Here is a 26,804-nt window from a genome sequence, read left to right on the forward strand (position 1 = left end):
GAACCTAATTTTTCAGATTTTTAGGTACGACAACCATGAAAACTAAGGGGGCCAGTGAAACTCTCCCCTCAGTACTATCATAACGCGTTAGTCATTTTCAAAGTTTGCTCTAACTAAGTGTGTATTAATATAAATGCAAAGCTAATCACATCAAATTGAGAAGTGGTGAGAACCTCATACCTAACACAGTAACCAATCAAGCAATTTACCACTACTTGCAGACTTGTAGTATACAGACACTAATCATCTGATTCTGAAGTTAACAACTAACTCTAACAAAATCATGTATCCGATGATGCACCTATTCCGCCTCCAATCAAAAAGTAAAACCTCATGTCATCACCTAGCGGGCTAGCAAACGAGCTGAGCAAACCCAGAACTCAACATTCATAATCTAGCACAGCTGGAAAAAAAAAAGAACTAGGCATCCCCAACCAAACCAAAGGCAAAGGGAGCCAGGGAAATCGCATCGCTCTATCATCCCGTCTCTTAAGAGACTTCAGATCCCCAACCAATTGCGTCGGCAAAGCGTGAGCATACGACGAAATTTAGCACCCCCCCCCCCCCTACACACGAGACCTTATCGCAGAAAAATTACGCCAGGACCAGAACCTAATAAACCGACGACTACATCAGAATCAAAATAATTGCCCCAAGTCAATCAACAGCGGCATGCCCAGATATAGCAGATGGTCACCAGCAGCGCACGCCTGCCAACAAATGGTCACGAGCAGGAGAAAGCAAGTTCTCACCTGGAGGAATCGCTGCATCTCGGGGTTATCCATAGCGCCCCTCTCTGCCTCCTAAAACCCTAGCTCTGCTTTTGCTTGCAGAAGGGGGGAGTGGCCGGGTGGGGAAGGGGAATGCGGCGGCGGCCGCCGGCCGCCAAGTCTTATCGCACTCGTGATGAGCAGTTGATGGGCTGATCAAGAAGGTCTCCGATCCGCCATTGGGCCGAACTTATCGCCTTGCGCTTGACCCGATCGAGAAAAGCGGCCCATGTTTTTGTGGGCTTTCTGGCCCGTTAATAAACCGGGCCGCCACGGCGCAACCGACCTCCAGGGCAGGCCGATGCGAACGGAATATGCTTGCGAATAAACCCGCGCCGCGGCGGAACCTTCGGCGAGGCGTCACCGTCACGTCGCTCGGCCGGCCCGGCGGCGGCGGGTGCGGGTCTAAAAATATTTCAAAAGTATCCGGACGTGCCAGGTCAGCAAGCGAGAGCGATGCGCACGCGCCCGGGCTCGGAAGCCGAAATGGCGCTCCCGGCGGCGACCCGCGCGGGGGCGGTGGGGCTCTGCTGCCGGATCGCGGCGAGCGCGTCCGCTCCGCCGCCGGCGTCTCCGGCGGCCGGCGGGAGGAGGAGGAGGGGGGAGCGGGAGCTGCCGTTCGCGCTGGCGGAGCGGGGGATGGTGGTGGGGGGCCACCGCGGGATGGGGATGAACGCGGTGGGGGCGCCGCCGGGGGCCCGCGTCGGGGCCGCGAGGGAGCGGGAGAACACGCTGCTCTCCCTCGGCCGCGCCGCCGCGCACGCCGCCGTCGCCTTCGTCGAGTTCGACGTCCAGGTACGTACGTGTAACTGGCCTGGTCTTGTTTTTCGAGCTTGCTTAGCTTTGGGCTGGAGCTGGAGCGCACCACAGCATTGCGAATTTGCGATGCGAGACTGGTGCCTGGTAGGTGGAAGGTAGTGCGGTGCGGTCGATCAAAAATGCGGGCGGCTGGGCCCTCTTCGTCGCAATAACTGGAAATGCGTGCGCTAGTGGATGCAACAGCCAGCTAAATTCGTTGCGACCTTCATGACCAATCTCAGTTTGGAACTTGGATGTAGTGTTGCAGTGCGTTACTCGCATACAATGCTAGGTTTCTGGCCGGCCAAATTTGCAAGCAATCATGCGTGTGGACTGACTTATGAAGTTGATTGGTTTATGTCCCCAAATGCAGCATTATATGTGACTGTGCGAGCATTGCAACTTCTGGCGGAGTCCTGGTACTATAACATGCGGTACCCAATTGTACAAAGACGGTGGTCATAGACTGACTGTAAATGTTCAAAGTTCTGCATGAAGCTAGTGTCAGGATTTCAAGGTGTTCATCGCTAATCGCTAGAGCCATTTACCTTTAGATACTTCTCCTTTTACCACTAATCTGGTGTCGAAGATATGAGCGTTCTCAAGAACAAGATCTGTACAATAATTATAGGTGGTCGATGGAAGCATGTGTATTATGATTGTGTGCTATTCTTTGTTTTAAGATTTTCGGTTTAGTTCAGCTGATTGATTTCTCTTGAGTGCTATCTCTAATTTTTATGATCAGACTGATCTGTTGAAGGAACCATTAATCACGACACTTTGTTTACAGGTCACTAAAGATGGTTGTCCAATAATCTTCCATGATGATTTCATCCTAACACAAGGGGCCGTATGTTCCAATTTACCCATCCTGTTCATTTCGGTTTGTTTCTGTACTACAATATTAATCTGTTGTTAGAAAAACTCTTTATTTAAAACTGATTGTTGTGCATGGTGTGTAGGACGCTGTATATGAAAGGCGTGTTACTGATCTTCTCTTGGAAGAATTCCTCTCGTATGGGCCACAAAAAGAATCTCGCAAGGTGACATACCTTGTTTCTATTGATTTTTCCATGCAAAGTCCATGAATACATGCTAAGGTTGCTAATAGACTCACTGTTCTTTGCGCTGGTCTTTCAGGTCTCCAAGCCTTTACTTAGACGGACAGGAGATGGTAGAGTCCTTAACTGGAGTACAGAAGAAGATGATTCTCTTTGCACATTGCAAGAGGTCTTTGAATGTGTCAGTCCTCGTGTGGGATTCAACATTGAGCTAAAGTTTGATGACAACATTATCTATCATAGTAAAGACCTTTACTGTGCTCTTCAAGCTATATTGCAAGTATGGCATTTTTCTTTTCTTCATTTGGAACTTAGTACGATATCAAGTGATTTGCACTCCATTCTATTGACATTCATTTCAGCACTAAGAGGTGATGAATTGTTTCAATAAGGGTGGTGAATCATTTTGGCAGGTTGTTTTTCATAATGCTAGGGATAGACCAGTCTTCTTCTCATCTTTCCATCCTGACGCGACTCGGATGGCACGGGAACTCCAAAGTTTATATCCTGTATGTATGCTTTGAAACTTCTTTTGTGGTTTATGTCTGAATTGTTTGTCAGGTTTCCTCGATCTGTCAGACTAGGCCTAGCTTACTTGTGTCTTGCCCTGGTTGTGAAATTTCTACATTGCAGAACAGTCTGATTGTGATTCACTTCCATCAGAGCATTCTGAGTACACAAGGTACATTATGTAGGAATAGCTTGTGCTCATCGTTTTACTTGATTAGACAATGGGCCCATGAGATAGTAAGTGCAAACGAGCAGGTGTGGTTTAGCATTTTTTTTTTGGAAAGGGGAAACTTTATTGATTTCAAGAGGATACATCAAGGTGATACATCGACTCGAAATGTTCTCGGCCTCTGCCGCAAATGCACACAGCCTATAAAGAGTTTAAATATAACCAGGTACACTAGTGACCGTCAATCCTACGATTAGACCGCCACCCATGAGCCTGGGCAAAAAAATCCTTGGCCACCTGCGCCAAGAAATGAGATGCCGCTACAAGGATAGGATAGTGTAATGGCCAGGGGTTACCCCAGCCGATAGGTGACAACAGAGGGGAGAACTTGTTGGTTCCCTGCTCTGCGCTTGTTGGTTTGGAGGTGGGAGAGGAAAGTACTTGTATATTGATTGATCAAGAGATTACATGGTTGGGGATATATATATCCCGTACAGCAACTCTTTACCAACTAACCAAATCTCTATCCTATCCTGACTCTGACTCAACGCTAACAACCTTGACAAACCGACTCTATCTCAATTTCTAACAACCTGAACCAAACCAGCTAATCAACCGGACTCGACTCGATCTAAAACCAACGAAGATACTTGACAACTAACCGGCCACATTCTTTGGACGCCTAACATAGTGTTTGCCCCACATAACATCTCTCCCCCCCTCGAGCAACAGCTTGTCCTCAAGCTGAAATGAAGGATACCGCTCCTGGAACGACGACAGATCCTCCCATGAAGCTGAAGACGGAGGAAGACCTTCCCATTGAACCAAAATCTGACGAACGCCCCGATACAGTCGTGTCTTTAGCGCCTGAGAAGGGACAGGAACAATTGCACCATTATGGGTTGGTGGTAACGGGGGAGGAAGCTCTGGTGGCTGACCCACAAACTTCTTCAAGAGGCCAACATGGAATGCGTTGTGCAGGCGGGAACCAGGGGGCAAAGCCAAGCGGAAGGCCACTGCATTGATCTTCTCAGTAATCTGATAAGGGCCAAAATAGCGCTGGCGTAGCTTGCCACGAGCAGATTCAGGCAGGGAACCATGGGGGCGATTGTGAAGGCGAAGCCAAACCCAGTCGCCAACCTCGAACCAAATGGGACGGTGACTGCGATCATAGGTGAACTTGGCAACGGCCTGAGCTTGTTCCAATCGCAAACGGACGTCTTCTAGGAACGCGTCACGTTCCTCCATGGTCTGGGCGACGGCTGCCACTCTGATATCCCCCAAGTCATAGGTGCGCAGTACCGGCGGGTCAAGACCGTAAACCACACGAAAAGGTGTCTCCTTGAGAGCTGTATGGTACGCCGTATTGTAGACATATTCTGCCCAAGGTAGCCAATGGAGCCACTGACGCGGCCGGTCTCCAGTCAGGCAGCGCAGATACATACCAATAGCTTTGTTCACGGCCTCCGTCTGGCCATCCGTTTGAGGGTGGAAGGCTGAGCTCATGAGCAGCTTAGTGCCTGACGCAGCGAATAGAGCCTTCCAAAACGCAGATGTGAATACTGGATCTCGGTCAGAAACAATGGATGCTGGGATGCCATGGAGGCGAACTACTTCTGCAAAGAATACCCGGGCCACCGATTCTGCAGTGTATGGATGTCCGAGTGGAATGAAATGTGCGTATTTGGAGAATCGATCCACCACGGTGAGAATAACAGACTTGCCTCCAACCTTGGGTAGTGCCTCAACGAAATCCATGCTAACATCGTGCCAGACTGCCGAAGGAACTGGCAGGGGCTGAAGGAGGCCGGCCGGGTTCAAATGTTCAACTTTGTTCCTCTGACATACCGAGCAGGCACGAACATAATCCTGGACGATGGTGCTGGCATGTTCCACATGGAAATCCCGGCGAAGGCGATGAAGAGTACGCTGGATACCCTCGTGATTGTCATCATGAGCTGCTGCAAGGATTTCCGAGAGCAAGGGAAAAGACGCTGGCACAAACAACTTGTTCTTGTAAGTAACCAAACCGTCCACGATGCTCCACTGGTCGCCCATCTCGCCGTTCTCTACCCGCGCATGCATCTGGCGCATAGCCTCATCATTTGCTGCAGCTGCGCGAAACTCTGCCAGGAGATCGAAAGAAGGTGCTGACACCGCGTGAATAGTGGCTGTCTCGGCGTCGCGGCGTGAGAGCGCGTCGGCCACGACATTCATCCGGCCGGGCTTGTACTCCACTGTGAAATCAAACCCCAGGAGCTTGCTTACCCAGTGGTGCTGAGGGATTGTGGCGAGGCGCTGATCGAGGATGAACTTCAGAGGTTGGTGATCAGTGCGAACGACGAACGCACGACCCCAAAGGTATGGCCGCCAGTGGCGCACTGCCTGCGCTAAACCAATGAGTTCACGCTCATAAGCTGCAAGTCCTCGGTGTCGGGGTGGAAGAGCACGACTGAAAAACGCAATCGCCCCGCTGTCTTGGTGCAGTACTGCGCCAATGCCAGACCCAGACTGAAGCGTCCCCTCATAAGAGAGAACTTAAATGTGATACAAAACACCAGTCCCAGGAGGCTGATGCCACATTTATTACATCAGATGGTTCAAAACCGTACAAACCTTGGAGGACACTCGATACAGATAATGATAATAATTAACCAAGCTACGACAATACACCAGAGTGCTACCAATATGGGATCTAACTCAGGCTCAGAGTGCTGCGACAGCGGAGGCATCTCAACAGGGCCGGTTCCACAGGCAAGGTTGGGTGTAGAACGATAACCCTACTCGACGTCGTCTGGTACGAAGTCTGGGTCTTCCTCTGTAAAAAGTAAGAGTGGGGTGAGTACAAACGTACTCAGCAAGTCCAACCACACCCACGGAGGGGGTTATAACAGAATAATATGCATAGGTAAATCAAGGAATAGGTTACGGTTTAATTTGCAGAAAAACGATATTTTATGCAGGGGTTCATTTAACAGAAAACCTTTTTTTGAAAACAGTTTTTGTAGTAACACAGAGTTCAGGTTTTAAAACTGCTACCGGACTCCCCGTCCGTCGTAGCACACGGCACAACTGCCGGACATAATTCCAAAACAACTCACACCAGCCCATCCCAAGGAAACACTAGTTATGTGACCACACCGTAACTCGCCCAATACCGTGGGCACGGACTATTCGAATAGATTCTTAACTCTGCAGAGGTGTGCAACTTTACCCACAAGTAGGATACCACAACTCGAACACCGTCGTGTCGGTGTAGATCCCAACATAGCCATTACCCACCATAGCTAAGCCTGACTAGCCATCACGGGATGCACCAAGGGGTCATTGGCCGTTCACTTAGGTATAACCGGGCATAAGTCACTCGGGGCTTATCCCTTTTCCTTAGTTACCCGTTGCTCTCAGCTCTCCTGATGGCTACCACACCAACTAGTGGGATTTATGCTACGCCGTTGCCCATTCAACGGTCGAGTGGTTTGCACGATAACGGAGTTAGGTGAGATGACACACCAACTCGGTCCTTAGACACGATAAGATGGATATCTCCCTTCTTTGCCCTGCCACACAGGCATAAGCACACCAATCGGCAATTCACACAGAAATGCCGTCCATCCCGTCCATACTCATCTTTCGAAAATCCACATTTTATCCCTTCCCACACACACACATTTCCTTTATAAAATAAGTCGTATTACGAGTAAAGTCCTAAGCGTTCTAATATTGATTAATGTCCAAGCAAAATCAGACATTAATCTAGGTAGTCAAGGAATGGTCATCACAAATCAAGGGGTGGCTATCCAATCATGTTTTCATGCAAGCAAAACTTATGCAGCTTTATAAAGCAGGCCATTGGGTTGTATTTATAAAAACTAGGACCGAAACATGCATCAAAGGATGGGATTGAACTTGCCGTCTTCGTAGCCTTCGGGGAGGTCCTGTCCTTCGGGCTCGGGGTCGCGGAACTGGTCCTCGTTCTCCTGCTCACAGTACGGCTCGTTGACGGGCTCTCCTTCGTTCACTCCGTGGTCTACAACGCACACAAACCATCACACAATCAAAACACAGAAAAAATAAAGATCTATCGTTGAGCTCGAATCGGAGACACATAAAATATGGAGCACAGAGTAATATTTTCGAGTGGTTTCTGAATGGCATGGCCGGAACCAAGTTAAGAGAGGCGTGGTAAAGTTTTAGGTTGATCCGAGGTCGTTTGGTGCATGAAATAATAGGTTAAAGAGGCGGTTAGGGGCTAAACCGGGATTCAGGGATGTGTTTGTAATTATTTGTGGGAGGGAAAGGACTTGATTATGATTTATGGAAATATCTGAACTGTATATATAAAAAAAATAGGTACAATGGTTAGTATATGATTTTATAGGAATATAGGAAAAAGAATCAATGGAATTGGAGTTTGGATGGTGGAAATACTGTGCTTGCATTATTGGCTGTGAAATAATTCCGAAAAAAATAATATAAAATAGGAGAGGTGGTTCAAATGCTGCGTGACTTGGTGCTTTTAGTAGCTTTGGGCCAGCAACCTTGCGTGTGGGCCATGGGCTACATCAGCTTAGGAGAGGGAGGCAGGAATAAAGCAGCAAGGCACCACGACAACAGGTCGTGTTTCCTCTGCTCCGCCATGGGAGGCGGCCGAAGCTCACTGGAGCTTCGTCGAGGGTGATTCCGGCCACCATTTTCAAAACTGAGGGCATGGCTAGAGAGAGGTTGGAGAGGGGGTTCGATCTTGGGGCTTTCGAACGGGGGTTGCTGCTGAACAAGGTGGGTGCCACGGGCGGCCATGGATGGCAGCCTGCGAGCTCGTGGGGAGCTCTGCTCCGGCAGGGAGGGGGCAGGCCGTGGGCTGGGGCTGGTAGAGGAGGGTCATGAGGTGCTCACCGCAGGAGGAATTGAACCGAGATGGCCCGGGCGAAGAGATCGACGGGGAGGTCTGTTCTTGGGGAAAAAACAGAGGAGCGGTGAATTGGAGCGAGGAGGAAGACGGGCGGCGGCTGCGCAGCTTGTGAGCTCGGTGGCGGCGTGGAGCTGCACGAGGGCCTATTTATAGGCGCTGAAAGGCGGCGGAGGGAAGGGGCGCGTCGGTGGTCGGCGAGGCAGGCTCTGAGGCGGCGTTAGTGGTGTGGGGCGGCGCTGCCGGAGTGGTCGCGTCGCCGGGCGGTGCAGCGTTGACGCGGTGAGCGTGCCGAGGCGAGCACGGTGACGTGACGCCTCGGGCAGGTGGCGCTGTGCGGCCGTCAACGGCGGTGTGCGCGGGCCAGGGTGGAGCACGGCGCGCGGGAGCAGTGCACCGCGGTGAGCTTGAGCGCGCGGAGCGGCTAGTGTCCGTGCGCAGTGGGGCAGGTGATGCAGGCGTGGCGCGCGCGGTGTGTGCGTGCACGGGGCAGAAGGCGGCTGCGGCGCGCGTCGCGTGCGGCCGAGCGGTGGCGGGGCTGCTCTGCAGCGCGCGGGTGGCGGCGTGGCTCGGCTACGCGGAGGGGGGTGGTGCGCGAGCGGGGAGCGAGGGCGTGCAGGCGTGGCCGAGCTGGGCGGTGGGCGCGGCACGGCCGTACGCGCGCGGGCGGCCGCGGCGCGGCGCGCGCTTGCGTGCGCGCGCGTGCGCACGCGTGGGGAAGCAGGCGCGCGGGGGCGGCGAGCAGGGTGCCGAGCCGAGCGGCGCGCGAGCAGGCCGAGCGGGGCGCGAGCGCGCGTGGCCAGGCGAGCAGGGGTTCGGGGCCGGGCGGCTTAGCGCGTGCGGGGAGGAGGAAGGGGTGGGGCCGGCCGGCGTTCGTGACAGGGGAGGAGAGAGGTAAGGGAGTGCCGAGCGCACGGGAGGAGAGGAGAGATTTGCGGTGATCCCGCCGGTGGCGACAGCGACGCCGGTCGGGCACGCGCGGCTGTCGCGGCCGCGGGCCGCTGCCAGGCGTGAAGCACGGTGGAGGGGAAAAACAGGGTTCTGGATACGGGTGTCGGGTCTTTGGGGAAATCGGAAGATCTGGCGGAACAGGGAAGTTCCCGAAAAGCTGGGGTTAGGGTTTTAAGGATGGATCGAGCTCAACGACGAGAAACAAATTTTAGCGCATGATTTATTTTGATCAATTTTTTTTTTTGGGATGTTACAGACCTACCCCACTTAAAATGAATCTCGTCCTCGAGATTCGACTGGTTCCTAAACAGGTGGGGAAATTCCTTCTTCAGAGCATCTTCGCGCTCCCATGTAGCTTCTTTTACTCCGTGTCTGCTCCACTGAACTCTGCAAATTCGTACTTCGGAGTTTCTGGTTCTCCTGGTGATGGTGTCTAGAATCTTGACCGGTACTTCCTGATATCGCAGGTCTGGCTGTAGATCTATCATTTCTGCTGGCACATGCTCTGCCTCGGGTACTCTCAGACATCTTCTTAGCTGCGAGACGTGAAATACCGGATGTATATCTGACATTTCTTCTGGTAATTCCAATCGGTATGCTACTGCTCCAACTTTCTTCGAAACTCGGTATGGTCCAATGTACCTAGGGGCCAATTTTCCTTGTACCTGGAATCTCCGAGTTCCTCGAATGGGTGATACCTTGAGATACACGAAATCTCCTGGGTTGAAACTTATTTCCCGTCTTTTCTTGTCCGCATAGCTCTTTTGTCGGGACTGGGCTGCTTTTAGCTTTTCTCGAATCTCGACGACTCTTTCTTCGGCTTCTTTTATGAGTGCGGGGCCGACCAGGGCACGTTCTCCAACTTCTGACCACATCAGAGGGGTTCTGCATTTTCTTCCATAGAGAGCTTCAAACGGTGACATGCCCAAGCTTGCTTGGTACCCGTTGTTGTATGAGAACTCGGCGTAGGGTAGACTCTGCTCCCAATCCTTGCCATAAGTGAGGACACACGCTCTCAGCATATCTTCCATAATCTGATTCACCCTTTCCGTCTGACCATCCGTCTGCGGGTGATAAGCGGAACTAAAGTCTAGCTTGGTGCCCATGGCTTTATGCAAACTCTTCCAAAATCTTGAGGTGAACTGGGTCCCTCTATCTGAAACGATTCGGCTGGGCACACCATGCAATTTCACTATGTTCTCTATGTAGAGCTTAGCTAGCTTCTCCCCGTCATAGTTGGTCCGTACGGGTATGAAGTGAGCTGATTTAGTAAGGCGATCCACTATTACCCATATGGAGTCATGTCCTTTCTGGGTTCTGGGCAAGCCCACCACAAAGTCCATTCCTACTTCATCCCATTTCCACACCGGGATGGGTAGGGGTTGCAGTAATCCTGCCGGCTTCTGGTGTTCAGCTTTGATTCTCTGGCAAGTATCACAACGGGCGACAAATCGTGCAATATCTGCCTTCATCCCATTCCACCAATACTTCTGTTTTATGTCCATGTACATTTTGGTGGATCCTGGGTGAATTGAGTAGGCCGAGTTATGGGCTTCATCCATGATCATCTGCCTGAAATCTCCTTTCAGGGGCACACAAATTCTGTCTTTATACCACAACGTTCCCTTATTATCAACTCGAAAGTCTGGGGCCTTATTTTCTCCGGTTTACCTCCGGATTTCCATCAGTCCCTTGTCCGATCTCTGGGCTTTCCTGATTCTTTCTTCTAGAGTGGATTGAACGTTCAGCACTTGGCTGGAGCCTCGAGGGACAATGTGCACATTTAATCGTGCCATTTCCTCTCGTAAATGGTCATTCTTGGGCCCGTAGGATTTCCGACTTAGGGCATCGGCTACTACATTGGCTTTACCTGGGTGATAATGAATTTCCAAATTATAATCTTTGACTAATTCCAGCCATCTTCTCTGCCTCAGGTTTAGGTCTGGTTGGGTGAAGATATACTTCAGACTTTTATGATCGGTAAAGATTTCGCACTTATTTCCAATCAAATAGTGCCTCCAGATCTTAAGTGCGTGCACTACGGCTGCAAGCTCCAAATCATGAGTCGGGTAATTTTGCTCATGAGTCCTGAGCTGACGGGAAGCATATGCAACGACTTTCCCATCTTGCATCAGCACACAACCCAATCCTTGTCGGGACACATCACAATAGATGACAAAATCCCGATGAATATCCGGCAGGGTTAGCACTGGGGCTGTCGTCAATCTTCGCTTCAACTCCTGGAAGCTCCTTTCGCACGACTCCGTCCAGGTGAACTTCTTTTCTTTCTTGAGCAGCTCTGTCATGGGCCGGGCTATCTTAGAAAATCCCTCAATAAATCTCCGATAGTACCCAGCTAATCCGAGGAAACTCCTGATCTCACTCACATTGGTCGGCGGCTGCCAGTTGGATACTGCTTCGACCTTCTCGGGGTCTACTGCCACTCCTTCTGCGGTCAAAATATGACCAAGGAAGGCTACTTTCTCCAGCCAAAATTCACACTTGCTGAACTTGGCGTATAGCCTATGCACTCTCAGTTTTTCCAAAACTACCCTCAGGTGCTGCTCGTGCTCCTGAATGCTCTTCGAGTAAATAAGTATGTCGTCAATGAAGACTACGACAAACTTATCTAGCTCGTCCATAAAAACCTTATTCATGAGGTTCATGAAATAAGCAGGTGCATTTGTTAGTCCAAAAGACATCACTGTGAACTCAAATTGTCCGTATCGGGTGACAAAGGCTGTCTTCGGGATGTCGCTTTCCCTAATCTTGAGCTGAAAATATCCGGACCTTAGGTCGATCTTGGAAAAGTACTTGGCTCCTTTTAACTGGTCAAAAAGGTCGTCGATCCTGGGGAGAGGATACTTGTTTTTGATAGTGACCTCGTTCAGTGCTCGATAATCAACGCACAACCTCATACTTCCATCTTTCTTCTTGACAAATAGGACCGGGGCTCCCCAAGGAGACGAACTTGGCCTGATGAAGCCAATTCGTTGTAGTTCCTCTAATTGTTTCTTTAACTCTGCCAACTCAGAGGCTGCCATCCTATAAGGTCTCTTGGCTATAGGGGCAGTCCCAGGGACAAGGTCAATGACAAATTCTATGTCCCTATCTGGTGGCATACCGGGAAGTTCTTCGGGAAAGACATCGGGGTACTCATTCACTACTGGGACTTCTTCCAAGGACTTGGCTTCCATGCTAAACACCATCGGGTTTGCTCCACTTTCCCGGGTATGACAGGTCACTCGGACTCCCTCTGGGTTTGTCAGATGTACTACTTTGTCCGTACAACCTATGAGGCCATTATGTTTGCTTAGCCAGTCCATTCCAAGGATCACATCTATCCTTTCTGACTTAAGTACTACTAGGTCTGCTAAAAACTCTACCCCACTTAAATTGATCCTTACCCGTAGACAACCCAGTTGACACCTGATGTCTCCTCCGGGCGTCCGGGTTAATAGGGGTGTTTTTAGTAGTACTGTAGGTATTTTATGTTTCTCCACAAAACTCGAAGATATGAATGAGTGTGATGCTCCAGAATCAAACAGTACTGTTGCAAGAGTTGAGCTGACTAGGTACTCACCGAGTACTACGCCCTGGGCTCCTTGAGCTTCCTGTGCGTCGATGTGGTTGACACGGGCTCGTCCAAAAGACTGCTGGGATTGCCTCTGCTGGTTGTTGTTGTTGTTGCTGTTGCCACGGAGGGGCACTCGGTTGGCACCGGTCAGAACTGGCTTGGGTCCGTTCACTGTGTTGGAGAAAGCCGAAGTAGCAGGCTTGTTCTTGGCATAGGGGCAGTCGGCGATGAAATGCCCTGTCTCTCGGCAGTTGAAACAGGCCCTCACATTGCTGTTGTTATTGGTGACCTGGCTTGCATTACTCTGAGGGGCCCTCATGGTGTTATGGCTCCTGGGCTGGGTGTTAGAGGCCCGTGGTCCTGTCACTTGAGACTGAGTTTTGTACTGCATTGGGGCTTGGGACCTTGGTGCGTTGTAGCTGAGACTTCTGGTCTTCTGAAAACGATCCTGCTGGCGAGACTTACTCTCCAGAAACTTGCGTTTGTTCTCTTTCCTTTCATCAATCTTAGCCTTCTCGGTGAGGATTGCCTTGTTCATCAAGGTGTTGAAATCAGGATAGATCTGAGGGGTGAGCAGGGTCCTGAGTTCTGGGTTTAGTCCCTTCTTGAACATGTCCTGCTTCTTCTCGTCGTCGTTCACTTCATCTGGCGCATATCGAGACAGCTCCATAAACTGGTGAGTATATTCTTCCACCGACATATTCCCCTGCTGAAGTGCGCGGAATTCATCCGCCTTGCGCTTCATGGTGGCCGAGGGGATGTGGTAACGGCGGAACTCCCTCACGAATTCATTCCAAGTGATGGTGGAGGCATCTCTGGCAGCAGCGCAGTAATTCTCCCACCAGGCCAAGGCAGTCCCGGTGAGTTGATGTGCAGCCAGAAGAACTTTATCACGATCCTGGCACCCAAATGGCTCGAGCTTCCTCTGGATCACGCGGAGCCAGTCATCTGCATCCAAGGGGTTGCTGGATCCGGCAAAAGTGGGTGGCTTGGCCCTCAGAAAAGCTGTCAGCTTGTCATTAAAGGTCTGCTCTCGTGGCTGCCTGTTCACTAGAGCATTGGCCAGTGTCTCCAGTATGAGAGTCTGGTTATGGATTACTTGTGCCAGGTCCACGAAAGGTGGTGGTGGTGGTGGTGGCAGCTGTGCACCATGATTTTCTCCTCTGCCCTGACTCACTTCTTGTTCTTCCTGGGGATGGTTTTGCCCGTCAGGGTGTACTCCTGCATCAGCAGCTGCAGGGTCCCTGACGCGGGAGGCCCTTGTGAAGCTCCGGGAAACCATCTGCAGAACGAGCGGATTGGGACTAAGATTAGGTGATGTTTAAGTTGGTTAAGTCGTATTTTTGAAAAGGCAGTATCTATTTACTGCCGGCAAGCACACAATCAACAAGCAATCATCACAAACAACAAGCACAAGCGACTTTATTACAGCAAGGGTGATACAACAATGGGCAAGGCCAAACGCGTACTACACGACCGGGTACACAACTACAAAAGGAAAGGGGCACAGATCTTCTTCGGACCACACGGCTTCATCCCTTGACGGTCGCTAGCACTTTAGGCTGACTCATCGGCTTGAGTGGGTTCCTCCCTCGGAAAGGAACTCACGACCTCCGGGGAAATGAGTGGTCCCGGTTCGCCATCCTCTAGACCTCCGTTTTCCCGGGGTTGCGTTGTGGCTTCTCTTGCGGCGGCGGCCGTAGACCTTCCAGGATTCTCGGGTGGGGCTAGTGGGTTTCCAACGAGTGGTCCCCATCCTAAGACGGGCGTTCCGAGCAGAATATGGTCTTCCCCTATTGCCGGGACTGGGGTTCCACTACTAGCCCATTCTTGCATACGCCGGTCTCGGGCTTGCCTGAGGCTCTCCTGAGCAACTGCTTCACTGCTGACCGCTGCTGCGGCTCTTGCCTCAGCTTGGACTGCTCGGATCTGTTGCAGTCTTAGTGCGAGCTCTGCTTGCTCGGCTCGATGGGTCTGTTCCCTCAGCAAGTTGGCTTGCTCGTCAAAGAGCTGATCCAAGGAGGCTAGGTAGGTAGCTACTTGGTACAGGAGGACTTCTTCATGGCGGCGTCGTTCCAGGCTCCTCATTCGAGCTTCCCAAACTGGAGTCCTGATGGCTGGTGGGAAGAACCTCATTGGTGTGGGGGTGAGGTGTCCTTCGAAAATCCGGCACAGATAACGAAGTGCTTTCCTGACGACTAGGGGATAGGTGTCCTGGTGCCTAAACCCTGTAGCAGTCACTCGCCATGACAGGATGTCGGGGTAACGGTCGCTTCTGGCGACGACTAGGATCACCCTGCAGCGGAGAGTGCCATGATGCTCGTACTCTCTGCTGTAGTACCTTGGGCGTTCCGAGACGCCAAGGCTCTCCAGGGCGTTGATCAAGAGGCTGGGGAAGCCGGGTGCAGCTTGGCAGTCGCCCTGGGTCCATCCTTCCTCAGCCATCTGAAAACAAGGATATGGTGAAAAACTTGCACAAATATTTAAGGTACACAAAGGGTAGATGATTTTTATTTATGGCGTCATGGGGGGTACAAGTCCATGGGTACACGATTATTATTAGTGCAAAGGTTCTAGCTTGGAGACAACTCCTATCATGGAGACTCTTCCTCGATCCTAAGAGGGCGTTTCTTCAGTGGGAGATACTGATCTATCATGCCATCTTCGGTCTGAGTTCCTTTATCCCAGTGGGTCTCTTCAGGTTCTTCTTCTTCAGTTTGAGTTCCAACATCCCAATGGGTTTCCATGGGTTCTTCTTCTTCGTCCTCCTCTATCCATCCTCCTATTCCCCAGCGAGCCTCGTACCTCCGCATACGAGCTTGGAGAGCGGCAAGCGAATCCTCGGCGCGTGTGGCTCTTGCCCGCTGTTCTTCCAGTTCTTCCTCTTTTTCATCCATTTGGACTTGGAGGGCGGCTAGGGAATACTCGGCATGGAAAGTCCTCGACCGTTGTTCCTCCATCTCCTGGGTTGCTTTTTCTGCTCTGTGGACCTGCTGTTTCAGTTGTGCTGCTTGCTCGCGATAGAGCTCATCCAGGCCGGTGAGATAGATGGATAGGTGAGAGACCGTATCTTCTAGGTCCTCTTCCTCTCTTCCAAGTCCTCTCATCCTAGCAATCCATGTGCGTCCTCTTCCTTCAGTCGGCGGGAAAAATCCCATAGGAGTCCGCTGGAGGTGATGCCTGTAGATCACACGCAGACGTCGTAGGGCTTTGCGGGCGGCTTTCCGATAGGTATCCGGGAAACGGAATCCAGCGGTGGAGATGAACCAAGGGTCCACATCAGGATAGCGGGTGCTCCTTGCTATGAAGATCATCAGGTCGCACCGAAGAGTGCCCTTGGAGTCATACTCCCGGTAAAGAAACTCTGGCGGATCCACAACTCCAATGCGTTCCAGGCTGAGTATCAACAACTTAGGAAGGCCGGGCTCTGCGAAACAGATTCCGCCGATCCATCCATTGTCAGCCATCTGGAACAGGGCAAGAACCAAAGGTAAGTATTTGTGTGAGGAAAGGATTAAGGATAGAAAAGTCCTAGGGTGAAAGGTCCTGAAAACGGGTTTCGCTCCTAGGGTCACGTCCTACGGCCAACCTACGGCTCTGATACCACCTGAAGCGTCCCCTCATAAGAGAGAACTTAAATGTGATACAAAACACCAGTCCCAGGAGGCTGATGCCACATTTATTACATCAGATGGTTCAAAACCGTACAAACCTTGGAGGACACTCGATACAGATAATGATAATAATTAACCAAGCTACGACAATACACCAGAGTGCTACCAATATGGGATCTAACTCAGGCTCAGAGTGCTGCGACAGCGGAGGCATCTCAACAGGGCCGGTTCCACAGGCAAGGTTGGGTGTAGAACGATAACCCTACTCGACGTCGTCTGGTACGAAGTCTGGGTCTTCCTCTGTAAAAAGTAAGAGTGGGGTGAGTACAAACGTACTCAGCAAGTCCAACCACACCCACGGAGGGGGTTATAACAGAATAATATGCATAGGTAAATCAAGGAATAGGTTACGGTTTAATTTGCAGAAAAACGATATTTTATGCAGGGGTTCATTTAACAGAAAACCTTTTTTTGAAAACAGTTTTTGTAGTAACACAGAGTTCAGGTTTTAAAACTGCTACCGGACTCCCCGTCCGTCGTAGCACACGGCACAACTGCCGGACATAATTCCAAAACAACTCACACCAGCCCATCCCAAGGAAACACTAGTTATGTGACCACACCGTAACTCGCCCAATACCGTGGGCACGGACTATTCGAATAGATTCTTAACTCTGCAGAGGTGTGCAACTTTACCCACAAGTAGGATACCACAACTCGAACACCGTCGTGTCGGTGTAGATCCCAACATAGCCATTACCCACCATAGCTAAGCCTGACTAGCCATCACGGGATGCACCAAGGGGTCATTGGCCGTTCACTTAGGTATAACCGGGCATAAGTCACTCGGGGCTTATCCCTTTTCCTTAGTTACCCGTTGCTCTCAGCTCTCCTGATGGCTAGCCACACCAACTAGTGGGATTTATGCTACGCCGTTGCCCATTCAACGGTCGAGTGGTTTGCACGATAACGGAGTTAGGTGAGATGACACACCAACTCGGTCCTTAGACACGACAAGATGGATATCTCCCTTCTTTGCCCTGCCACACAGGCATAAGCACACCAATCGGCAATTCACACAGAAATGCCGTCCATCCCGTCCATACTCATCTTTCGAAAATCCACATTTTATCCCTTCCCACACACACACATTTCCTTTATAAAATAAGTCGTATTACGAGTAAAGTCCTAAGCGTTCTAATATTGATTAATGTCCAAGCAAAATCAGACATTAATCTAGGTAGTCAAGGAATGGTCATCACAAATCAAGGGGTGGCTATCCAATCATGTTTTCATGCAAGCAAAACTTATGCAGCTTTATAAAGCAGGCCATTGGGTTGTATTTATAAAAACTAGGACCGAAACATGCATCAAAGGATGGGATTGAACTTGCCGTCTTCGTAGCCTTCGGGGAGGTCCTGTCCTTCGGGCTCGGGGTCGCGGAACTGGTCCTCGTTCTCCTGCTCACAGTACGGCTCGTTGACGGGCTCTCCTTCGTTCACTCCGTGGTCTACAACGCACACAAACCATCACACAATCAAAACACAGAAAAAATAAAGATCTATCGTTGAGCTCGAATCGGAGACACATAAAATATGGAGCACAGAGTAATATTTTCGAGTGGTTTCTGAATGGCATGGCCGGAACCAAGTTAAGAGAGGCGTGGTAAAGTTTTAGGTTGATCCGAGGTCGTTTGGTGCATGAAATAATAGGTTAAAGAGGCGGTTAGGGGCTAAACCGGGATTCAGGGATGTGTTTGTAATTATTTGTGGGAGGGAAAGGACTTGATTATGATTTATGGAAATATCTGAACTGTATATATAAAAAAAATAGGTACAATGGTTAGTATATGATTTTATAGGAATATAGGAAAAAGAATCAATGGAATTGGAGTTTGGATGGTGGAAATACTGTGCTTGCATTATTGGCTGTGAAATAATTCCGAAAAAAATAATATAAAATAGGAGAGGTGGTTCAAATGCTGCGTGACTTGGTGCTTTTAGTAGCTTTGGGCCAGCAACCTTGCGTGTGGGACATGGGCTACATCAGCTTAGGAGAGGGAGGCAGGAATAAAGCAGCAAGGCACCACGACAACAGGTCGTGTTTCCTCTGCTCCGCCATGGGAGGCGGCCGAAGCTCACTGGAGCTTCGTCGAGGGTGATTCCGGCCACCATTTTCAAAACTGAGGGCATGGCTAGAGAGAGGTTGGAGAGGGGGTTCGATCTTGGGGCTTCCGAACGGGGGTTGCTGCTGAACAAGGTGGGTGCCACGGGCGGCCATGGATGGCAGCCTGCGAGCTCGTGGGGAGCTCTGCTCCGGCAGGGAGGGGGCAGGCCGTGGGCTGGGGCTGGTAGAGGAGGGTCATGAGGTGCTCACCGCAGGAGGAATTGAACCGAGATGGCCCGGGCGAAGAGATCGACGGGGAGGTCTGTTCTTGGGGAAAAAACAGAGGAGCGGTGAATTGGAGCGAGGAGGAAGACGGGCGGCGGCTGCGCAGCTTGTGAGCTCGGTGGCGGCGTGGAGCTGCACGAGGGCCTATTTATAGGCGCTGAAAGGCGGCGGAGGGAAGGGGCGCGTCGGTGGTCGGCGAGGCAGGCTCTGAGGCGGCGTTAGTGGTGTGGGGCGGCGCTGCCGGAGTGGTCGCGTCGCCGGGCGGTGCAGCGTTGACGCGGTGAGCGTGCCGAGGCGAGCACGGTGACGTGACGCCTCGGGCAGGTGGCGCTGTGCGGCCGTCAACGGCGGTGTGCGCGGGCCAGGGTGGAGCACGGCGCGCGGGAGCAGTGCACCGCGGTGAGCTTGAGCGCGCGGAGCGGCTAGTGTCCGTGCGCAGTGGGGCAGGTGATGCAGGCGTGGCGCGCGCGGTGTGTGCGTGCACGGGGCAGAAGGCGGCTGCGGCGCGCGTCGCGTGCGGCCGAGCGGTGGCGGGGCTGCTCTGCAGCGCGCGGGTGGCGGCGTGGCTCGGCTACGCGGAGGGGGGTGGTGCGCGAGCGGGGAGCGAGGGCGTGCAGGCGTGGCCGAGCTGGGCGGTGGGCGCGGCACGGCCGTACGCGCGCGGGCGGCCGCGGCGCGGCGCGCGCTTGCGTGCGCGCGCGTGCGCACGCGTGGGGAAGCAGGCGCGCGGGGGCGGCGAGCAGGGTGCCGAGCCGAGCGGCGCGCGAGCAGGCCGAGCGGGGCGCGAGCGCGCGTGGCCAGGCGAGCAGGGGTTCAGGGCCGGGCGGCTTAGCGCGTGCGGGGAGGAGGAAGGGGTGGGGCCGGCCGGCGTTCGTGACAGGGGAGGAGAGAGGTAAGGGAGTGCCGAGCGCACGGGGAAGGAGAGATTTGCGGTGATCCCGCCGGTGGCGACAGCGACGCCGGTCGGGCACGCGCGGCTGTCGCGGCCGCGGGCCGCTGCCAGGCGTGAAGCACGGTGGAGGGGAAAAACAGGGTTCTGGATACGGGTGTCGGGTCTTTGGGGAAATCGGAAGATCTGGCGGAACAGGGAAGTTCCCGAAAAGCTGGGGTTAGGGTTTTAAGGATGGATCGAGCTCAACGACGAGAAACAAATTTTAGCGCATGATTTATTTTGATCAATTTTTTTTTTTTGGGATGTTACACAGACGCGTCACACTCGACCGTGAACGGTTTGTCGAAGTCTGGAAGCGCAAGTGCCGGGGCCGAGGTGAGAGCGCGCTGCAGCTCTTTGAACGCCACTTCTGCTGCAGAGGACCATTGGAAAGCCTCCTTCTTCAACAATGCCGTCAGTGGTGCCGCTATGGATCCAAAATCTCTGATAAAGCGGCGGTAGTACCCTGCCAAGCCCAGGAAGCCACGAAGTGCACGAACTGACGACGGCAGCGGCCAATCAAGAATGGCCTGGACCTTGCTGGTATCCATGGCAACGCCCTTTTCAGAGATCACATGTCCCAGATAAGCCACTGTTGGTTCACCAAACGAGCACTTAGAACGTTTCAGAAAGAGCTTGTGCTCGCGAAGCACTGACAGTACTGCTCGAATGTGGCCAAGGTGCTCTGCTCATGATGCACTGTAAATGAGTATATCGTCGAAGAAGACGAGCACAAACTGTCGGAGGAATGGCCGGAGTACATCATTCATCAGAGCTTGAAAGGTTGCCGGCGCATTGGTGAGGCCGAAAGGCATGACAAGGAACTCATACAAGTCATCATGAGTCCTGAACGCTGTCTTTGCAATATCTGCTGGGTTCATGCGGACTTGGTGGTAACCTGAGCGGAGGTCCAATTTGGTGAAGAAGCGAGCACCAAACAACTCATCCAAAAGTTCCTCGACCACTGGAATTGGGAACTTATCCTTGATTGTCCGCTCATTCAGTGCCCTGAAATCGACGCACAAGCGCCAACTGCCATCTGCTTTCCTGACCAGGAGGACTGGCGTATCCTTGTAAAATTGGATAATACTATATGTAAAATTTGAAACCTAAACCAATTCTCAGCTGATATTTGATTGTATATTTACACAGGTCTAGTGTACTATAGGATTACTGTCAAATCGACTTGATAAATTTTGCTAGGCATCATACGAGATACATCTCAACATTCAGGATAATCATCTACATCTTTTTCCACATTTTGCAATAGGTACTTTTCTTAACAGAAGGAGGGACATCCAAACACCATGATTCACAAAGGAACTCACTTAACGATGCCATTCAGCTATGCTTAGAGTATGATTTGCATGGGATCGTGTGATCGTGTCGGAAGTGAGAGGTGTTCTCAAGAACCCCGCTGCAGTTGTCAGAGCACAAGAATCCAACCTTGCACTTCTCACTTATGGGCAGCTCAAGTAAGCAATATCCACATCATGCTTTATGTGTCAGGCCACCATTGTTTGTTCATCAGTCATCTTACAGCCTTCGTGTGCATCTTTGTTACATACACATGCAGTAATGTGTGGGAGGCAGTCTATGTCCAGTACCTGATGGGCGTCAATGGTGTCATCGTTGATCGGGTGGAGGAGATCTCAAATGCTGTTGCTGGTTTCAGTAAACCAGACTTTAGCGGGGGTGGTGCTGGTGCGGACGGAGCAAAGCATCAGGCCTTCTCGCAGCAGCAGCTTGGGTTCTTGCTCCGGCTTATACCTGAACTGATTGAGCAGCGACATTGAAAGTACATCATTGATCATACTGCCAAAGTAACATCTCAGTTTTGACCCTCGAAGCGTATGAAGGCATTCTTCTTCAGTCGATGGTTGTTCAGATATGACTAGTCTAACATAAGTTTGACAGTTTAGGTGGTATACTTTGTGTGTAATTGACTGTAAGTGCATAGATGACTGTAAGTCCAAACCCAGTTCCCTGTTAGTACGGAGCTGACCATGGATCATGGTCTTGTCGCAAATATGTTCACAGAAACAGAAAGTGTTGTCGTTTTTTTTTTGTGAAAGTGAAAGTGTAGTCAACTACAGATACAACAATGTATAATAGTTTGAAACTTACACGACTACAATTTGCCCCATCCAATTCGTGCTTGTTTTTCATGTTGGTAGTTGGGGTTAGCCTCGTGGCGAGAAGCTGGCAACTGCTTCTCCGTTGCATTTGTACCTGCATCATTCTGCATGTGGTGGTTGTGTGTGTGTGGACGGTACTACGGCTGCTTGCCCAACATTTACATGGTGTAGGTTGCAGCCAGAGCCAAGGGGTTTTCCTGATTTAACCCAATCAGACTTGAAAAATGCAAACAAAGCAAGGACATGCACACTAGGCCATAGTGTTGTCAAAAGCAAAAGGTATTTGCAGCCCTGAATCGCAATAGCTTTCTCTTAAGTACTAAGGAACTGGAGCCTGGAGCCTCTGCACGATGACAGGCATTAGCTCTGGGAAAAGCGCAGAGTATTTTAGCACATGTGAACACTGCTCATGAGCTCCCTCTGCTGCCGACCTGAACCGAATCATTGGTGCGCCACCCATTCAGTGCTCCACCTCCATGTGTGGCCCATCCATCCCAAGGGCAAGGGCACCAAAGTTATTTGCAGATGACTCAGTCCACACGGTTGCCTGGTCAGCACAAGGGAAAGCAGGTGACACAGCACTTGGCACTCCGAGAGGCGAGAGGCTCCCCCAGCTCTCATCTCATTCTGATGACCGTCCAAGGACCAAAAGATCTCTAGGACGTACGGGCCTAACAGCACCTGAAAAAGATCAAGCAGCCCGTCACTGTCTGAATGTCTCCTCCCTGATCGGTGCCGAACAATGCTGCGCGACCGCCATGTCGGTGCCGCGGATCGGCAGATGGCTAGCTAGGGAAGAGGATCCGGTCGCCAGGTGATCCATGGCACTATGGCAGGGCCCCCCTAGCTCTGGCTGCCCTTGGGACAAAGGCACCAGCCTGCCTGGCCTAGTTTGTCCCCCCATTAGCCATTGGCTGGCTGGATCCTTCATCTTCATCTTGGGATCTTCCCCTTGTGGATTGATGGATCAGAGGTGGCCAAGAGTCGCAGGCTTGCTTCATGACCAAGATCGCCATACGCACTAGTCGTCAGAGGCATGCAAAACCCCACTCCAAAGGCATTGACAGTGAGCTGCACTGTGCTGCATTTGTGTGGGGACTGGCTGAGAAAGCAACATGGAAAGGGGATCGGTCATGGCTCAGTGCAAATGTGATGCATCACGCTTTGGAGGGGGGGAAAAAGGGCATTTTCAGGCTTTTGCTTTCACTGATGGCTGGCTGGTGCCCAATTCTGATGTTCACATTGGCAACGGTGTTTGTGGGTGAAATCCTTTGCAGACTTGTGACGCCGAAGTGAGCTGCCGAGCCGCTACGTCACACTGCTAGTGAGGGTTCGGTAACCGGAGGTGGCTTCCCATGGAGGAAACGCTCAACATTTTTCCCAGCCATTCTCCACAAGAACTTATCTTCACCTAACCGCTGATAGGTAGCTTGCTTGCCTGCTCGCCCATTCTCCGCGAGATTTGAAGTCTTGCTTTTTGTTCAAGGAACAAGTGACATCACATCTCACACCAAGCCGATCTGATAGGCTTGGTGAAACGGCGACCCCCTCCTGATCCCATTAGCCCCACCAAGATCTCAAGTTCATCCGAAACATGCCGGATGAGAACCGGCCTGGCCATCCATGATCGAGGTCGCGTGTTGTTGAGCCGATTGCGGTGACGGCAGATCGTCGGAAAGAAATGCCGTGGATCGCGGGGTTTTCAGGCGCCTCCCTGCTGGTGCTGTCAACCATGGTCAGTTTGTTGGTTCTGTCAACAATACTGCCTAGTGCTTGCCTCGAGTGCTGAAGGTGACATGTTGCTTGGGCAGTCCAACTTCTGCCTAACCATGTCCTCATTTATTTATGATAAGGCAGACAGTAATATTCAAACTGTTCTCTCGTACAATTAAATAGTTTATCCAAATTTCAGATTGCATATCATACAGGTATCCAAAAGATGTCCATGTCTGTGTTTCTTTGAAATTTCAAAGACTGATGAAGAAATGGTGCACATGGTAAGGGACCACAAATAATATATGGTTTAATTACCATGAGAAGATTTTTCCCTATACATTCTAAGCACAAAACATTTTCAGATAAGGTGGGTAAGAAGGCTACGTTATCTTGACCACATTTTAAAGGCGGTGTGACCTGACTGCAAAGTATCTTTTTAGGTATGGAAGCTGAAACAACATTTTAAAACATTTGACCCATGTTTTTCAACTATGCGCTGAAATCAAATGCGATGTATTTGGCAGGGACAGGTTCAGGAGCTCATCTCCTGCGTGAAGGAAAAGGATCCCTTACCCGATATAATCTTTCTCCCTAATTTGTTAAGCTCCATGTTGACCCTCTAGGACAACTTGACAAGTATCTCTTCTCATATTTAACAAATAAAATGAAAGTGAAGAATTTTTTTAAGAAGAAACACTTCTAGAAAAAAAAATTATACCCTAAGTACTAGCTCCTAAGATGAGTAGTTGTTAGGCACTAAATGCAACCTTTGCTTCTTCAAGCGCACTGATCCTTTTCCAAAAAAAAAAGCGCACTGATAGAGCCTAGAACTAGCAAGAAGCTTACTTTATGATGCATCAGATAGGCAATAGCTTCTGGTGTTGCACAATTGACTCTGCCACAATGTTTAAGACTCCAAGAGGCTAATAGTTCAACGATTGTGATCGATTAGTTAGAGAAGATCTTCAGTTTTCTACTGAAACCGTGTTAGCGCAAGAAAACCTCTGGTTACTTTAGTCTACTTTGTAAGGCCAACGACAATCACAATCAGCAGGGAAAGAATCACAATCTGTTCATGCTTTACAACTGTCCTAGACTCCATCCTGAGCAGTGACATAAACTATTATAGTATACTCTACAAAACAAGATTGATAAATGATAAGTCAGTCTCCTAGGATCTTAGGACATAACATATGTTCAGCCTGCATATAAATATAAAAAGCTTGCCTCTTTGTGGCTGCATGCTTCTCTAATTGTTTAGCTAGAGAGGATAAAAAATGTAGTGACAGGTAAGGAGATTGAACAGGTCTTGGACTCTAGAGCAGGGCAAGGAATGTGGCAACTGGCATCAGAGAAACTGAGAAAGGGCTTCGAAAAGCCTTGCTGAAAAGATAACTGAACTTTCTCCAGTTCTACTTGTCGCCACCGTATATTCTGCTCCCAGCCGGAAGCAATCCCTTTGACCAATCCCACCAAACTAGGCGTTGGCCTGCACTGTCGTCTCTTGATCAGATAGCCTAACTTTTACATGAAAAAAATGAAGGAAAAAACTTTTTTCTTTGTCGTTTCTTTGCCTCCATGTATGAACATAGGATGAGCAAAAAGTAGCCGCAATTTCAGTCATGCATGGGGAATGGCCGGAGTTTGTATTCTGTACTCCTGGAATCGTGTACTCCCTCCGTCCCAAAAAGACCGTAATTCTTTGACTCTTAGAAACTGCGTTTGACTACTCGTTTTATTCAATTTTCTTTTACAAATATTATCACTTTTGTTATGACTTATTACATCACTAATAATATTTTAATAATATTTTATTTGTCTTATAATGTACATAAAAATTTGAATAAGACGAGCGGTCAAACGCAGTTTCTAAGAGTCAAAGAATTACAGTCTTTTTTGGACGGAGGGAGTACGTGCGTACTTGCCGTTGTACTTTTCTTGCTTGACTTGCATTGCATCTTCGTTCTAGAATCTTAGTGTTGGATCTAGAACCCCGGGAGGGATCTGGATCTCAGCCATCTGTTTCAAATCCAACGGTCCAAATAGTCTTAAGAGATCCGTATAATGGTTTTCCGGAATACGCAGGTGAACAGGGTAGCATATCTTTGTATAAAACTCTTGCATAAATCGAGTACTGCAAAAGCCTTTCAGTCGTTTTCAAAGCATGCAATGATGTATTGGTATAGAAAGACAAAAGACAAAGACATACAGGGGTGACAGGTATCTCAACTGTAGTTTATACGCGTTGCTTGCTCTGGAATTCATCCCCAGGTCGTTTCATGTTTTCAGAATCAAAATTCATGTCTCGTCCACATGACATTTGATTTGAATTAAATTAAAATACAAACGTCAGTGTCTTGTGGAGCTGTCAGCTTCCACGCTGGACGGCATGAGTTTCAGATAAATGAGGCCGGATATGAGGTCATGATGAGAGAGTAGCTGAAGAAAGAAAGCTTTGCAACACGGCAACTTCCAAAAAAAAAAAGGCAGAGTGTTCTTTGTGGGGTGTGAAACTGAAAACGATCCATAGATCCAGTGTACTGTATATGAGTTTTTTTAAAAAAAAAAACTCATTTGCCGCTTCTCCATGGATTCCTTGTGCTGGGTGATGCTATATTTGATCTCTGTTTCGTCATTTGCGTGGTGGAATGTGTTTGGAACCGGCCTGTGGGGATGAGATCGAATTCAGCACTGGGAAGCGTAAGGGTTGGAGTAACTGAAATCGATGTGAACAGAATGTTTGAATTACTTTTCTCCATGCATCCATTTCAGAGGGAAACCAATTTTTTTTTTCGACGCAGAGAATTACTTTCATGGCAGCGTGGCAAGTTCTGAACCATTCATCAGAAAGAATCGATTCATCTGCAAGTTAGCTAATCATAGCAGAGTAAAATGCACCGCATGCTTGCCTGTTTGGATTATAGCAGGATTCAGGACACCATTTTGTTATGGTGTCCAAATTCCTCTGTTCTAAGCAAGTTCAAGTATGAGATGCACCATTTCCATTTGTACCATGATTTGTCTATCAAATAAGTAGCACTGTTTCTCAGAAAAAAAAAGTAGCACTGCAATTGCATATAGGTATGTGTGGAACGATAAAGTTTGTCTGATGACCTAACATATATAAGCATACATCCGGCAAATTTGATGGGTGCACTACTGCAGGTTCAGTTACAAAAAGTTAATACTTCAGCTTTTACCTGCAAATTCGAAGTAATGGGGGAGTCTTTTTCATGGTACCATTGGAACGGACCAGAAAGGGGCCAAAGGTC

The 26,804-nt window shown here is 50.2% G+C and overlaps 1 pseudogene; it reads left to right on the plus strand.

Moving 5' to 3' along the window:
- The first annotated feature begins 1,217 nt into the window (after positions 1 to 1,217).
- LOC120678396 lies at positions 1,218 to 21,829 on the plus strand (annotated as a pseudogene).
- The last annotated feature ends 4,975 nt before the right edge of the window (positions 21,830 to 26,804 follow it).

Source organism: Panicum virgatum, chromosome 6N (assembly GCF_016808335.1).
Source record: "Panicum virgatum strain AP13 chromosome 6N, P.virgatum_v5, whole genome shotgun sequence".
Taxonomy (NCBI): domain Eukaryota; kingdom Viridiplantae; phylum Streptophyta; class Magnoliopsida; order Poales; family Poaceae; genus Panicum; species Panicum virgatum.